At 39.2% G+C, this 11,077-nt stretch overlaps 1 pseudogene; it reads right to left on the reverse strand.

Annotated features, from left to right (window-relative positions):
* Positions 1-1,033: 1,033 nt before the first annotated feature.
* LOC103202655 lies at positions 1,034-4,446 on the reverse strand (annotated as a pseudogene).
* Between the last annotated feature and the right edge of the window lie 6,631 nt (positions 4,447-11,077).

Consider the following 11,077-nt stretch of genomic DNA (forward strand, 5'->3'; position numbering starts at 1 on the left):
ACACAAAATAATAATCAAGAAGAAGAAAAATAAATGGAAAGTTTTAAGACAAAAGAATGCCTACAATGAAAGTCAAATTTTTCCTTTTACAACTGTTTGCAAGTAGTTTACTAATGTTTTGAAAGGTAAAGTACCGTTGACTGATTTAGTCTCCATTTCATCAGAAGCACAATGAAGAGGGAAAAAGAATAAAATCAAGGCCATACCAAGCCAAAACAAATTTTTATTTTCTGGCTGAGGTATATGTCTTCAGTTTTTAAATTTCTGACAGGAAAAACAGAGATCATTTCAGAATGATTGTAGTACCTGGTTTATTAGAATTAAATGGCTCTCTCAAAATAATAAACTTGTTGGCCTCACATTCTGTATAATCTATACAGCAAATCCTTAGAATTGGCTTGAGTTAAGCTAGATTTGTATGTGGATCTCTTTCTTCAGCACTGCACCTCTGCCAGTTGACTTCTTACTGTCTTTGCTTGCAACCATATAAATTAGTTTAACAACATACTTAGTTCAGTAATTTATTAATATCATTATAATTTTATTTGATATGAATATTTTAACTCTGCTTGGTTAGATGAAACAGGCACACATGTTTTAGCCGTGAAAAATTCCATTTTCTGGCTCTATGTAAAGCAACATCAAAAGCAGCAGAGAGGGGAAACAGATATATTTTCAAAATTAGTTATGCCAGACTCTTTCCTGGAGATACTTCATTTACTTTTCATTTTTAGATGCTACTTGTTATTTTTGGTAGTGCTAGACATTAATACTGACCAATTTAGCTTTCCTGACTGTTAGCAAACTACCTTACAATGCACGTGTTGCTTGTACACTGAAAATATTGTGGTGATCTCTTTATATAAACATATTCTAAAATATATGCTTCAAGTGAAAAGACCCAAATTTACAAAAGTATGAAATACTTATATTAAAAACAAATCATAATCAAACTTTAGAGTCTAGGAATAAAAGATTCAAATTTGGTAACAAAGGTAAGAGCAATACTAGCTCTAAATATTTAAGAAAGCTCTTAGCCAGAAGGGCCTGAGACTGAATTATCATTTTCTGTTTGCAGAGAAGCAGTAACTAGGGCCACTACTGTGACCGGCTGGGCAATTCCATGAAGCTGCATCTTGGCAAGTTTTTTCTGTTCACATTCAGTGACTGTGGTTCAACTCTGCTGCACTGTATCCAGTAAGAATCTTCAAGTAACAAACAAACTTGTACACAAATCTCTTGTCTTAAACTTTACAAATCATGTCCCTAAAAAAAACAGTACCTTAATGCATGATTGAGATTCTCATAATTCATAGTAGGTTTATTTTTACATTGTCCTCATTTTTGTGCAACCAGTTCAGGCTGATTTAGCTTAAACTCACCTTTATCACAAAGAACTGCAGTCCAGAGCATCCTTGTTGGTAAGAAGTTCTATCCAAAACAGCCATAGTTGGATTTGGCCTTTGTTTCCTGTCCTGTTCCCAGGGGAACGTCTATCTCCTCCTGAAATCCTTGGAGCTCTTTGTACTTTAGCTGCCTTTGTACTACTATTTACAACTTTAATGGTAGTTGGTGTAGCAAACTGCACTGATGCTGGAATAATTTGCACAGGCTGATCGTTTGTGACTATCTCAATCATCTGCTGTTCTTGGCTTCCAATACATGTTTTTGAAGAAGTTCCAGATGACTCCAGAGAATTTCTCCCCAAGGAACTTGCTGAAAAAAATCTTGATTGAGTTTTCTTTCCGACATACTGAGTGTGTTGTTGTTAAGTGCCGTCGAGTCATTTCTGACTCATAGCGACCCCATGCACAGCAGAATGAAACACTGCCCGATCCTGCGCCAGCCCCACAATCCCTGCTATACTTTAGCCCATCATCGCAGCCACCATGTCAATTCATCTCATTGAAGGCCTCCCCCTCTTTCGTCGACCCTCCACACTACCAAGCATGACATCCTTCTCCAGGGAATGGTCCCTTCTTACAACGTGATCAAAATAGGTGAGACAAAGTCTGGCCATTCTTGCTTCCAAGGAGCATTCTGGCTGCACTTCCTCCAGGACTGATCAGTTAGTTCTTTTAGCAGTCCACGGTACTTTCAGCATTCTTCGTCAGCACCACAACTCAAAAGCATCAACTCTTCTTCGGTCTTCCCTATTCATTGTCCAGCTCTCACATGCATACAAGGCGATTGGAAATATCATGGCTTGTGTCAGGCGCACCTTAGTCCTCAAGGAGATATCCTTGCACCTCAGCACTTGAAACAGTTCCTTCGCAGTTGACTTTCCCAATGCTACACGTCATCTAATGTCCTGACTGCTGCTTCCGTTGGCATCGATTGTAGAACCAAGCAATGTGAATTCCTTGACAACCTCAATCTTCTCTCCATTGATTGTGATGCTGCTCATTGGTCCAGTTGTGAGGATTTTTGTTTTCTTTATGTTGAGATGTAATCCATACTTCAGACTGTATTCTTCAACCTTCATCAGTAGGTGCCTTAAGTCATCTCATCCTCACTTTCAGCAAAGTTGTATCATCTGCATAGCTCAGGTTGTTAATGATTCTTCTCCAATCCTGATACCACGTTTTTCTTCATATAGTCCAGCTTCTCAGATTATTTGCTCAGCATATAGATTGAATAAGTGTGGAGAAAGGATACAACCCTGATGCACTCCCTTCTTGATTTTAAACCATGTAGTGTCCCCTTGTTTTGTTTGAACGACAGCCTCCTGGTCAAGGTACAGTTCCTCATGAGTACAATCAAGTGCTCGGGAATTCTCATTCTTCTCAATGTTATCCATAATTTGTCATGATTCACACAATCAAATGCCTTTGCATAGTCAATAAAACACAAGTAAACATCTTTCTGGTATTCTTTGCCTTGAGCCAAGATCCATCTGACAACGCTATGATATACCTTGTTCCACGTCCTCTTCTGAATCCGGCTTGAACCTCTGGAAGTTCTCTGTCAATATACTGCTGCAAACGTTTCTGAATTATCTTCAGTAAGATCTTACTTGCGTGCGATATGAATGATATTGTTCTATAATTTCCACATTCTGTGGGATCACCTTTCTTTGGAATGGGCACAAATATGGATCTCTTCCAGTCAGTTGGCCAGGTAGCTATCTTCCAAATCTCTTGGCATAACTCAGTGATTGCCTCCAATGGGGCATCTGTTTGTTGAAATATCTCAATCGGTATGCCATCAATTCCCGGAGCCTTGTTCTTTGCGTTCTTTCATTGCAGCTTTGACTTCTTCCTTCATTACCATTGGTTCTAGATCATATGCCACTTCCTGAAATGGATGAAGATCAATCAGTTCTTTTTGGTACAGTGACTCTGTGTATTCCTGCCATCTTCTCTTGATGTTTCCTGCATCATTCAATATTTTGCCCATAGAATCTCTCAAGACTGCAACTTGAGGCTTAAATTTTTTCTTCAGTTCTTTCAGTTTGAGAAATGCCGAGCATGTTCTTCCCTTTTGGTTTTCAGACTCCAGGTCTTTGCACATTTCATTATAGTAATTGGCTTTGTCTACTCGAGCTGCTCTTTGAAATCTTCTGTTCAGCCCTTTTACCATTTCATTTCTTCCATTTGTTTTAGCTATTCTCCGCTCAAGGGCAAGGTTCAGAGTCTCTTCTGTCATCCACTTGGGTCTTCTCTTCTTTTCTTGTCTTTTTAGTGATCTCTTGCTTTCTTCATGGATAATGTTCTTGATATCTTCCCATAATTCATCTGGCTTTCAGTCGTTGGTGTTCAATGCATCAAATCTATTCTTTAGATGATCTCTAAATTCAGGAGGGATATATTAAAGATCATACTTTGGCTCTCTTGGACTTATTGAGTGTGGTGAGGTCTATATCAGTCTGAATTTCTTCATTACCTAGACCACCCAATGCAGGACTTGATACAGTGGACTACTGTATAGGATCACATGGTATTCCAAGGCATTCTTGCTTTCCTGTAACCATCCAGTGCAGCTGACCATCTTGTCACTTGTTCTGTAGTTATCACTTGAGCTTCCTAAACAAGATGTGCTTCAGCTTCAGCATGGTGGGCATCTGGATCAATAAATGCTTCAACAGTTTCCATGGGTTTAACAATTTCAAGGATGTTAAGCTGTGACTCAATTCCTTGGTAAGAAATTACCTGTACACTAAGCTGTACAGTTCCATCTGTCTTCACTCCTTAGTCAAACAAACTGTGTTCTGAATCCAGCTGAGTATCTTGTAAACAAATTTCATGAGCATTCAATGAACACTGTAGCCTTGGTTCCAGTAGTTTTTTTTAAGTTACCCGTTGGCTCATTGATGTCTATGGCTTGGCTTACACATTCAGTTGTGGCGTAGGTTTGTTCTATGATGATTTCTTCTGTACACTCCAGTTTCTCCATTTCATCAATCTCAATTTCCATCAGTTCCTCTGCTTCTCTTTTAGTCATGGTTGAAGTATTTGGAGAGCAGCCCCAATCCCGAATAGGCCCTGTGGCTCCAGGAGCTCTTGAGCCAGCTGAGAACCACAGCGACTCCAAGTCCATGTGCAGTGTCTTTCCATGTAAGATCTACATCTTCCACTACCTGAATGCAAGGCCCCAGGGCCCTTCCCACAAAATTGGCACTGAGAAACCCCCAACCCTTCCCCCATTCCCCCACAACCACCTTTTTTGTATCTTTCCTGATCCAGTAATCCAATAATTTATATCACTTTCTTTTTGGAGTATTATTATTGTGTGCTGTCAAGCTGATTCTGACTCACAGCGACCCTGTGAGGCAGAACAGAGTTGCCTTATAGGGTTTCCTAGGCTGTAATCTTTACAGGAACAGATCCCTTGGCCTTTTCCCCTACAGAGTTACTGGTGGGTTCCAACTGGCAAAATTTCAGTTAACAGCCCAGTGCTTAAACATTGTGCCATCAGGGATCCTTCTGGACTGCAACAACCTATTTTACAAGGCAATGACATTATGCTCCTTCCCTGCTTAGGACCCTTCAGCAGCTACCAATTTTACTTTGAACATCTGAACTTCTTACCACAGCCACTAATGACCTAGGTGTTCTGGCCCCTGCCTAAGGTCTGCAAACTCAACTAACATTCTCCCCGTCACTTTTTCTGCACCAGGCACAGTGATCTACTTTCTGACTCTTGAAAGCACAAAAAACAGGGTTGCTTTTGCCATTCCTTCTAAATGAAATGTACTGTTCCTTTGACTTGGTCATGATGTTTCTTCTTTCCATTCACATTTCTGTTCAGATATTTTCACTTCAAAGAGGTCTTCTCTGGGTACTCACCACCACATCCAAACCAACAACCCTATTTCTAATAACTCTGTTCTATTTGTAGCACCTATCTATCTGAAATTACCTTATGTATTAACTTATTTATTCTATTTTAGTCAAGTAGAATATAAGCTCTGTGATGTTGTTCTTACATGTCATTGAGTTGGTTCTGATTCATGGACACCCTATGTATAAGAGAACAAAATACTGCCTGGTCCCAAGCCATCCTCACAGTCATTGCTATATTTGAGCCCATTATTGCAGCCACTGTGTCAATCCATATCATTGAGGGTCTTCCTTTTTTATGCTGACCTTCTCCTTTACCAAGCATGATGACCTTCTCTAGGGACTGGTTCATCTTGATAACATGTCCAAAGTAAGGGAAACAAAGTTTCACCAAAGCTGCTTCTAAGGAGAATTCTGGCTGTACTTCTTCCAAGACAGATCTGTTCATTCTCTTGGCAGTTCATGGTATATTCAATATTCTTCGCCAACACCATTATTCAAAGGTATCAATTCTTCGGTCTTTTACTCATTACCCAATTTTGCATGCATATGAAGTGATTAAAAATACCATGGCTTGGGTCTGAAGCACCTTAGTCCTAATTTGTGATGAAAAGACCTTAATTATATTGTTCACAGGTATTTTCTCATTCCTACAATAGCGACCTACACTAAAAAAATTTTATAGTAGGCAGTACTAAAAATTGTAGTAGGTACTCAAAAAAATTTTTGTTTAATGAATGAAGAATGAGCTTCAGTAATCTCTTATCTTCTTTGCCTGCTTTCAATCTTGCTTGCCTGATCCAGCCATGATATTAAACTTTCTATTTAGAGAACTGAATGTAATACCTGATATAGTGAACTTATTGATGGAATCGATTCATGTGTTCATTTATGCTTTCAACATTCAATAAATGTTTACTAGATGTCAGAGTCTACTAGGTACTAGGCACTATAGTCTAGTCACTGGGATACAACAGAGAGCCAAACAAAGTCCCCGTTCTCAGGAAATTTACATCCTGATGGGACTTATAGACCAGAAGACAAGAATTAATTACATAATACAATGTTGAGTAGTCATAAATAAAATGAAGAAACTCAGTTTTTGAGGTACCTTCCCTATATAAAACAATTAAATCCTTCATAAAAATATGATTAGGTATTTACAGGCAAAAGAGAATATACCCATAACCATACATAAGTTTGGCAGATGATATTTTACATATGTATTTGTATGCACTATAAGAATGTCCATATAAATAGAACTAACATTGGGAAAGTTACGATAACTTCATAGCCATAGCCAACCACCCTGAAAGAGCAAATTGTTAAGCCTGTGAGCTTGGGACCATAGTCGCAGAGCACATAAAGCTCAATTGGCATAACACAATACACAGAAACATTGTCCTACATCCTACTTTGGTGCGTAGCAACTGGGATCTTAAATGCTTGCAAGCCGCCATCTAGATGCAAAAATTTGTCTCTCCTCATCTGGAGCAAAGAATAATGAATAAAACCAAAGACACATGGAAATAATTAGTCCAATGGACTAGTAAACCATACAAACTTCAGCCTATATGACCCTGGGACCAGAAGAAGTAGATGGTGTCTGGCTACCACAGTCAACCACTCAGAAAGGGTTCAGTGCAGGAGATCTTGGATAGAATGGGAGGAATATATGGAACAAAACTCAAAATCATGAAAAAGACCAAGCTTACCTGGTGTGATAGTGCCTGGTGAAATCCTTGATACTATGGCCCCTAGTCAACATTCAGGCCTGGAAAACTCACTCCCATGGCTTCCAGCAAAACCAAAGACAGACATATAAGGTCAACATTTATACCAGCTAGGTACACTCCTTAGAACAATCAATCATGGAAGATCAGAAGGGTCAGTATTTGCACAGGGAAATAGCTCAGAAGGCAGGAATGCATAGGAAGGAAGGACACAGGGAAAAGGTAACTACAGGGAAGAAGTGGGAAGAGAGTTGTTACATTATGGGGATTACAATCAATGTCATGAAACAAAATATGTATGACCTGCTATATGGAAAATGAATTTGCCCTGTAAACTTTTATTCATAACACAACGCAAAGCATTGCCGTGGAGTCCAATTCGACTCATAGTGACCCCTCCTTGGGTTTCCAAGGAGGTATCACTATGGAAGTAGATTGCCCAAGCTTCCTTACAAAGAGTGGCTGATGGGTTTGAACCACCAGCCTTCTGGTTAGCAGTCAAATGCCTTAGGCATTATGCCACCAGAGCATATATATGTATGTGTGTGTGTGTATATATATATATATATATATATATATATATATATATATAAATACATACATATAAACATATATGTTGTTGTTATTGTTATGTGCTGTTGAGTCGGCCCCGACTCATATATACACAAATATATACATATATACATGTGTATATATATGTGTGTGTGTTTATATATATATATACACATAAGATAGACGGACAATATCCTGAAAGTAAATGTCAATATCAGCACTACAGTAGGGGTAACCCTGGACTGGCAGTAAGGAACAGAAGGTGAGGTTGAAACTTCTACGAAAGGGAAATTGGGCAGTATCAGATCAGTAATTTAGCTGGTTTCTAACAAAATACCACAATTCTCTCTAAAGGAAATCATCCTCAATGTATGTCCTCAAATACTAACTCAAAATAAAATTTGTCAAACCCAAAATAAACACAACACCATGAGTAACAGTCAGCAGACTCCAGGTACTACCACATTTTTCACATATAATACACCAACAGAAATAATGTACACACACATATATAACTTGTATAGCACACATAGAGGGGGTTGGACAATTTGCAAAAACCATATAATCTCTGCATTATTTATGTAAAAATACAGTATGTATATATACTGAAAATGAAACATGGAAATAAAATCCATATATAAAGTATGTGTAGAAATAAGAAAGGAATCACAAAAGTAAGCAAGAAAAAAAAATTGATTTAAAAAAGAACCAAGTAGAAATGAAACACACTTTGGTGGTTAAGTTTATGTGTCAACTTGGCTGGGCCTGGTTGAGTGGCTGGGCAGCTGCTGGTAGTTATTTCCCATGATGAGACTGGTAATCAGCTCCAAGGTGGGATCTACCACAAGCAGCTGAGTAGCTGTTTTAGGGATGTGGTTTGCTTCCCGTATATAAGTAGCTGCTTTGGGAATGGGGTCTAGCTTATGGCATGCTTGAACCCTGCATGTAGCCATGTCATTGCTCAGCAGCCTGCCATGCTCTGCCAACCTTGGGACTTTCAATGGGCTTGAGTTAATTGCCTGCTGTGTGGTTTGGTAACCAGAACATTGAATATGGTACCGAGAGAGTGGGGTGCTGCTCTAACATATACCTAAAATGGGGAAACAGGGGTGGAGTGCGTCCTTCACCAGAGACCCTGGCAGAGAGACCCCAGCATGCGGCATGAGAGATGGCAGGAGCAGAGCCCAGAGAATCGGTATGAGACAGCAATAGCCTTACCAGCCCCCAGAGGAGAAAGCTGGATGCCATTGCACAGGCAGCTTTCTGGCAGAGTGGGTTGCCTTTGGGCGTTAATTGGTAGAAAAGACCAGCATGAAATGGAGTAGCAGGTTGGCTGGTCCACGGAGCAAGAAAGCTGAGTGCTTTTGAGGCAGGAAGATTTCTGGTGGAGTGGATTGCCTTTGACATTAATCAGCAGAAGCAGAGAGACCAAGGAAACAGGAAGCAGAGCTGTCTCAGCCTCAAGGGTAAGACCATGGCCTCTGGGGGTGGAATGATCACAGTCCCCTAGGTTTCAAAGAGCCAGACCTCCATCAACTTGGTTCTGGAGTGTGGGGCTGCTCATTCATGTGAGTTAGTGGGTTGGAGTCACGCCGCTGCCCAAGAGTGAGGGAGCAGGACTGCCATGCCCAAGAGGGAGAGGAATGGGGCCTGTCAAGCCAAAGGGGTGAGGTCACCACTCAAGAACTAGGAGACTGGAGTCATCCAGTGAAGGAGACCTGTACAGATACCACCCACTGAAGATCTGTACAGGTGCCAAGTTGACGAGGGGTGGAATTGTGGTGGTTAAGTTTGTGTGTCAACTTGGCTGGGCCTGGTTGAGTGGCTGGGTAGCTGGTGGTAGTTATTCCCCATGATGAGACTGGTAATCATCTCCATGGTGGGATCTACCACAAGCAGCTGAGTAGCTGTTTTAGGGATGTGGTTTGCTTCCCGTATGTAAGTAGCAGCTTTTGGAATGGTCTCTAGCTTATGGCACACTTGAACCCTGCATGTGGCTGTGTCGTTGTTCAGCAGCCTGCCATGCTCTGCCAACCTTGAAACTTTAAATGGACTTGAGTTAATGGCCTGCCATGTGATTTGGTAACCAGAACACACACAATTGTTGCAATAAACAACTCGATTAATGGATTAAACAACAGACTACACATCACAGAAAAGAAAATTAATAAACTGGAAGATAGTTATCAGAAATGCAATACAAGCATGGAAAAATGAAAACCAGAATATAGAATGGAATTGAAATTCCAGAATATACACTAAAACAAATAAAGAAAGGCAATATTTAAAGAGATGATGGCTGATAATTTTCCAGAATAATGTAAGATATGATTGCACAGATACAGAAAGTACAGTGTGAATAAATCAAGATAAATTAAAAAATCCATAAATTATAATAAAACTGCAAAACACAAAGAAAACGTCTTAAAAAACAGAGAAAAATGATAGATAAACTACAAAGAAATGACAAATTTCCAGCATATATCACAACAATAAGAGGAAAATCAGGAAACAGTAAAATAAACCTTTAAAATATTGGGAGAAAATTACTAACTTAGAAATGTGTACCCAGAAAGAATTATATTTTCAAAATGAAGATGAAAAAAGACAAAAATAATAGAACCCAGGAAACAATTTCTTTCCAATAGTCCTAAATCAAAGGAATTCCTAAAGAACATTCTTTAGAAAGAGAAAAATAATCCCAGAAGGAAAGTTTAAGATGCAAGGAATGGCAAGTAAAGAAAGTGGTAAACATGTAGGCAAATCTAAACAAATTTTATCTGTTAAGAATTAAATGTCATTGTCCAATTTTCAGAATTTTAAGAAAACACAGACTTAAAAATAACAGAAAAAAATTATGAAATAAGAGTTACAGTGTTCTAAGGTTCTTGTATTTTCCTAAATGTTAGCATTTTATATAATTACATATTTGATGTATAATGATCAGCATCAGAATTGGAGGAAGGCTCATTAACAATCTGAGATATGCAGATGACTCAACTTTGCTGCTGAAAATGAGGATGACTTGAGGCACTTACTGATGAAGATTAAAGACTACAGTCTGCAGTGTGGATTACACCTCAGTACAAAGAAAACAAAAATCCTCACAACTGGAGCAATTAGCAGCATCACGATAGATAAAGATTGAAGTTGTCAAAAACTTCATATCATTTGGTTCTACAATCAATGCCAATGGAAGCAGCAGTAGAGACACCAAAAGACGTATTGCATTGGGTAAATCTGTTGCAAAAGACCTTTTTCAAGTGCTGAAGAGCAAAGATAGCTCCTTGTAGACTAAGATGTGTCTAACCCAAGCCATGGTATTTTCAATCCTCTCATTTGCATGTGAAAGCTGGACAATGAAAAAGGAAAACTGAGTAAGAGTTGATGCTTTTGAGTTGTGGTGTTGGCGAAGAATGCTAAAAGTACCATGGACTTCTAGAAGAACTAACAAATCTGTCCTGGAAGAAGTGCAGCTGGAATGCTCTTTGGAAGCAGGAATGGCCAGAC

Source organism: Orycteropus afer, unplaced genomic scaffold, assembly GCF_000298275.1.
Source record: "Orycteropus afer afer isolate SDZICR_OR568_19922 unplaced genomic scaffold, OryAfe1.0 scaffold00190, whole genome shotgun sequence".
NCBI classification, from domain to species: Eukaryota; Metazoa; Chordata; class Mammalia; order Tubulidentata; family Orycteropodidae; genus Orycteropus; species Orycteropus afer.